Source organism: Apodemus sylvaticus, chromosome 3 (genome assembly GCF_947179515.1).
Source record: "Apodemus sylvaticus chromosome 3, mApoSyl1.1, whole genome shotgun sequence".
NCBI classification, from domain to species: Eukaryota; Metazoa; Chordata; class Mammalia; order Rodentia; family Muridae; genus Apodemus; species Apodemus sylvaticus.
Window position 1 is genome coordinate 29,854,247 of NC_067474.1, and position 6,291 is coordinate 29,860,537.

General features: G+C 40.2%; 1 pseudogene; it reads left to right on the forward strand.

Moving 5' to 3' along the window:
* The first annotated feature begins 4,543 nt into the window (after window positions 1-4,543).
* Window positions 4,544-5,932, forward strand: LOC127679830 (mortality factor 4-like protein 2; annotated as a pseudogene).
* Window positions 5,933-6,291: the final 359 nt, after the last annotated feature.

The following is a 6,291-nucleotide window of genomic DNA, read 5'->3' on the forward strand; positions in this document are numbered from 1 at the left end:
AGATTGGGAGTCCAAGGCTCATACCTAAACATAGTGAAAGCAATATATTGCAAACTGGTAGCCAACATCAAGTTAAATGGAGAGAAACTTGAAGCAATCCCACTAAAATTGGGGACCAGACAAGGCTGCCCATTCTCTCCCTATCTATTCAATATAGTACTTGAAGTGCTAGACAGAGCAATCGGGCAGCAAAAAGAGGTCAAAGGTATACAAATTAGAAAGGAAGAAGTCAAAATATCACTGCAGATGATATGATAGTATAATTAAGCAACCCCAAGACTTCCACCACAGAACTCCTAAAGCTGATAAACAACTTGAGAAAAGTAGCTGGATATAAAATTAACTCAAACAATCAGTAGCCTTCCTCTACTCAAAGGATAAGCAAGAGGAGAAAGAAATTAGGGAAATGACACCCTTCACAATAGTCCCAAATAATATGTCAAACCTAGATATGACCCTAATGAAGCAAGTGAAAGATCTATATGACAAGAACTTGAAGTCTCTGAAGAAAGAAATCGAAGAAAGTCTCAGAAAGTGGAAACATCTCCCATGTTCATGGATTGGTAGAATCAATATAGTAAAAATGGCCATCTTGTTAAAAGCAATCTACAGATTCAATGAAATCCCCATCAAAATCCCAAATCAATTCTTCATAGACATAGAAAGAGCAATTCTCAATTTTACCTGGAATAAAAAAAACCCAGGATAGCAAAAACTATTCTCCACAACAAAAGATCTGGGGGAAATCACAATCCCTGACCTCAAGCTCTACTACAGAGCAGTAGTGATAAAAACTGTTTGGCATTGGTATGTAGACAGACAGGAAGATCAATGGAATAGAATTGAAGACCCAGAAAAGAACCCACAGGTACTGTCACTTGACATTTGACAAAGGAGCTAAAAACATCCAGTGGAAAAAAAAGAGAGCATTTTTAACAAATGGTGCTGGATCAACTGGAGATCTGCATGTAGAAAAATGCAAATTGACCCATTCTTATCTTCTTGTACAGTGCTCAAGTCCAAGTGGATCAAGGATCTACACTTAAAACCAGAGGAGAAAGTAGAGACAAATCTTGAATACATGGGCACAGGGGAAAAGTTCCTGAACAGAACACCAATGGCTTATGCTCTAAGAACAAGAATCGACAAAAGTTACCTCATAAAACTGCAAAGCTTCTGTAAAGCAAAGGACCCACAGTCCATAGGAAAAAACAGCAACCAACAAATTGGGAAAAGATCTTTACCAACCCTACATCCGATAGAGGGCTAATATCCAATGTATACAAAGAACTCAAGAAGTTACTCTCCAAAGAGTCAAATAACCCTATTAAAAATGGGGTACAGAGCTAAACAGGAAATTCTCAACTGAGGAAACTCAAATGGCTCTAAAGCACTTAAAGAAATGTACAGCATCCTTAGTTATCATGGAAATGCAAATTAAAACAACACTGAGATTCCACCTTACACCAGTCAGAATGGGTAAGATGAAAAACTCAGGGGACAGTAGTTGCTGGAGAGGATGTGGGGGAAAAGGAACACTTCTCTATTATTGGTGGGATTGCAAGCTGGTAAAACCACTCTGGAAATCAGTTTGGCGATTCCTCAGAAAATTAGACATAGTTCTACCAGCAGACCCAGCTATTCCACTCCTGGGCATAGACCCAGAAGATGCTCCTACATGTAATAAGGACACATGCTTCACTATGTTCATAGATGCCTTATTTATAATAGCCAGAAGCTGGATAGAACCCAGACGTCCCTCAACCGAGGAATGGATACAGAAACTATGGTATATATACACAATGGAGTACTATTCAGCTATTAAAAACAATGAATTCATGAAATTCTTAGGCAAATGGATGGAACTAGAAAGTGTCATCCTGAGCGAGGCAACCCAATCACAAAAGAATGCACATGGTATGCACTCACTAATAAACAGATGCTAGCCCAAAAGCTCAAAATAAACAAGCTACAATTCACCAAGCTCAAGAAGAAGGAGGACTTAAGTGAGGGTGCTTCAGTTCCTCTAAGAAAGGGAACAAAATAGACACAGGAGCAGTAAGGGAGACAATGTGTAGAGTAGAGACTAAAGTAAAGGCCACCCAGAGACTGCCCTACCTGGGGACTCATCCTATAAACAATCAACAAACCCTGACACTACTATGGATGACAAGATGTATATATCAAAAGGAGCATGCTATGGTTGTTTCTAGAGGGGCCCTGCCAGAGCCTTACAAATACAGAGGCAGATGCTAACAACCGACTATTGTACTGGGCCTGGGGTCCCCAATGGAGGAGCTGGAGGATGGTCCAGAGGAGCTGAAGGGGTTTACAGCCCCATGGAAAGAACATTGATTTTGGCCACCCAGATGCCCCAAGACTCCCAGGGAGTGAACCATCAACCAAGGGGTACACATGGTTCCAGCCAAAAATGTGGCAGAGGAAGGCCTTGTTGGGCATCAGTGGGAGGAATCGTCCTTGGTCGGGTAAAGGCTCAACAGAGGCCCAAACAAAGGGAAACCAAGGCAGGAGTGTGTTGGGTGGAGAGGCATATATGTGGAGGCAGGGGGAAGAAGGAAGGCTAGGGGTTGGGGGGTCTTAGGGGAGGGGGGATATTGGGAAAGTGTTTACCATTGGCAACATAAATGAAGACGATATTCAATAAAAAAATAAATTAAAAGGAAAAAAATCTTGACAAGATCGGTGATACAGACCCATACCTAAACACAATAAAGGCAATTCCCAGCAAGCCAATAGCCAACATCAAACTAAATGGACAGAAACTTAAAGTAATTCCACTAAAATCAAGAACAAGAAAACACTGTTCTCTCCAAGTACTATACTACTTGGAGTTCTAGCTAGAGCAATAAGACAAATTAAGGAGATCAAGGGGATTCAAATTGGAAAAGAAGTCAATGTAACACTATTAGTAGATGATTCTCTCTCTCTCTCTCTCTCTCTCTCTCTCTCTCTCTCTCTCTCTCTCTCTGTCTCTCTCTGTCTCTCCCTCTCTCTCCCTCTCTCTCTGTCTCTCTGTCTGTCTCTCTGTCTCTGTCTCTCTGTCTCTCTGTCTCTCTCTCTCTCTCTCTCTGTATGTCCAGAGAACTCCAACAGATGTTAAACAACTTCACCAAATTGCTGGATATAAAATTAACTAAAAAAAAAATCAGTAGCCTTCCTTTTTTGTTTTTGTTTTTATTAGATATATTCTTTATTTATATTTCAAGTGATTTCCCCTTTCCTGGTATATAAACAACAACCACACTTAGAAAGCAATTAAGGAAACCAAACCCTTTACAATAGCCACAAATAATGTGAAATATCTTGGTGTAACTCTAGCCAAGCAATACCTGTATGACAAGAACTTTGAGTAGGCCAGGTGGTAGTGGTGCACGCTTGTAATCCCAGCACTCTGGGAGGCAGAGGCAGGTGGATTTCTGATTTCGAGGCCAGCCTGGTCTACAGAGTGAGTTCCAGAACAGCCAGGGCTACACAGAGAAACCCTGTCTTGGAAAAAAAACAAATCCAAAATAACCAAAAAAAAAAAAAAAAAAAAAAAAAAAAACAACAAAAAAAAACCAAAAAAAAAAAAACCAAAACCAAACCAAACCAAACCAAACCAAAAAAAAAAAAACTTTGAGTCGCTGAAAAAAATTGAAGATGACAGATCTCCTATGCTCATGGATTGGTAGGATTAATATAGTAAAAACAGCCATATTACCAAAAGTAATCTATGGATTCAACACAATTCCTATCGATTTCCAACACAATTCTTTACAGACCTTGAAAGAAAAATTCTAAACTTCATATGGTAAAACAAAATAAACACAAGATAGCTAAAGAAGCTTGTATAATAAAAGAACTTTTGGAGATATCACCATCCCTGATTCAAGATGCACTACAGAGCAATAATAATAAAAACTTCAGGGTTTGGTATAAGACCAGACACGTTGATCAATGGAATTGAAATAAAGACCCTGAAATAAAACCACACACTTCTGGACACTTGAGTTTGACAAAGAAGGTAAACCCATACAAGGCAAAAAGAAAGCATTTTTAACAAATGGTACTGGTCTAGCTGGATGTTTGCATATAGAAGAATGCAAGACTATGGTGATTGGAGGAGCAGCAGTGATCACATATTGGCTGCTGGAAAGAACTAGATTCTTGCTTCAGGTAATCATCAGAAAAGCTAAGTTTCCTAAAGAGTAAAGATCAGGAAATTTGACCCTGGTTACAGAACCATTCCTGGTTGCAGAATACAGGGTTGTATTCCCACTTCATCTTTCCAGACCTTCCTAGGAGATTACTAGGAATCCTTGGAAGGGAAAGAAGGAACATTGCTGATTGGAATAAAAACAAGGTTGAGCCTGGCAGTGGTGGCGCACACCTTTAATCCCAGCACTTGGGAGGGATTTCTGAGTTCAAGGCCAGTCTGGTCTACAGAGTGAGATCTAGGATAGCCAGGGCTACACAGAGAAACCCTGTCTTGAAAAAAACAAAAACAAAACAAAACAAAACAAAAATCAAAAAACAGGGTTGAATGAGTTCCAGAAAGCAGGCTTCTTAAACTCATGGACAAAAATCTGCTGAAGAAGACAACTTTAAGAAACCAACTTGAAGCAATATGCAGAGAAGTTAGATGAGAGGAGCTGCCTTAGGAAAAATGTCAGCTGGTTTGCAGCCAAAGAATCTTCTTCTTCTTTTTTCTTTTTAGTTTCTTTTATTTGTTTATTTATTTATTTATTTATTTAAATTTTTAATTTACATTTCAAATGATTTCCTCTTTCCTGGCTCTGCACTACCTGAAAGTCACATAAGCCCTCTTCCCTCCCCCTGTTCCCCCATCCACCCCTTCTCACTTCTCTGTTCTGGTATTGTCCTACACTGCTGCACTGAGACTTTCCAGAACCAGGGGCCACTCCTCTGTTCTTCTTGGGCATCATTTGATATGTGAATTATGTCTTGGGTATTCCCAGTTTCTAGGCTAATATCCACTTATCAGTGAGCGCATACCATTGTTGATCTTTTGAGACTGGGTTACCTTACTTAGTATGATGTTCTCCAGCTCTATCCATTTGTCTAAGACTTTCATGAATTCATTGTTTATAATGGCTGAATATTACTCCATTGTGTATATATACTACATTTTTTTTTGTATCCGTTCCTCTCTTGAGGGACATCTGGGTTCTTCCCAGTTTCTGGCTAGCAGCCAAAGAATCTTGATCCAACTCTTCCAGGAAGATGGGGAGGTAGCTCTGCTGAAAATCCCCCTTCTGGTTCTGTGTGGAAGAGGAGGAAGAACAAACAGAAGATTCCTGGCAATGGAGATTGTGGCAGTACCAGTGAAGTCTCTCAGTTCCTTCAGAAGAAAAGGGAACCTGACAACCCCACTGTGGAGAGTGAGGAGGCATTCAAGAGTAGGATGGAGGTGAAGGTGAACTTCCCTGAAGAATTCAAACCATGGGTGGTGGAGGCCTGGGACGTGGTTTCTAGGCAGAAGCAGTTGTTCCAGCTCCCTGCTAAAAAGAGTGTAGATGGCGTTCTTGAGGAGTATGCCAACTACAAGAAATCACAGGAGAATGTTGATAATAAGGAGTATGTAGTTAATGAAGTTGTAGGAGGGATAAAAGTATTTCAATGCGATGCTGGGCACCCAGCTGCTCTATATGTTTGAAAGGCCTCAGTATGCTGAGGTTCTGCTGGTTTACCCTGATGTCGCAGATCTATGGGGTGCCACACCTTCTAAGATTATTCATGAGAATTGGGGCAGTGTTGGCCTATATGCCCCTTGATGAGAAAAGCCTGGCATTATCGATAGATGGGCTGTCTGCATGATTTCCTTAAGTATCTGGCAAAGAATTCTGCCTCTCTGTTTACTGCTAGTGATTACAAAGTGGCTTCTGCTGGCCTTCATCCCAAAGCCCTGTGAAGGTCTACTGACCACTACTGTCTGGTATCTGTAAACACTTCTCTTTAGTCCTTTCATGGTATAAATGATGCTCTTTAAAACTGTCAATGTAAAACAGGACTTATGTTCCAGTTTGTTTTTCTGTTCTGTTGTTGACAGAAAATAAAAGGAGTGCCTAGCTCCTTCATTTCAAAGTTGCTACCAGTGTATACAGTAATTAGACAAAGAAGAAATTCAGTAGGCCAATTTATAGCCTAGTTGACAACATTGCTTGATTGCTGGTGGTTCTATCCCTTTGACACTACACAGTTTTCTAATATGTGTTAATGCTACATGATGAGCTACCCTGGTTCTTAGTGCTAAAGGTTTAACTTAATGTA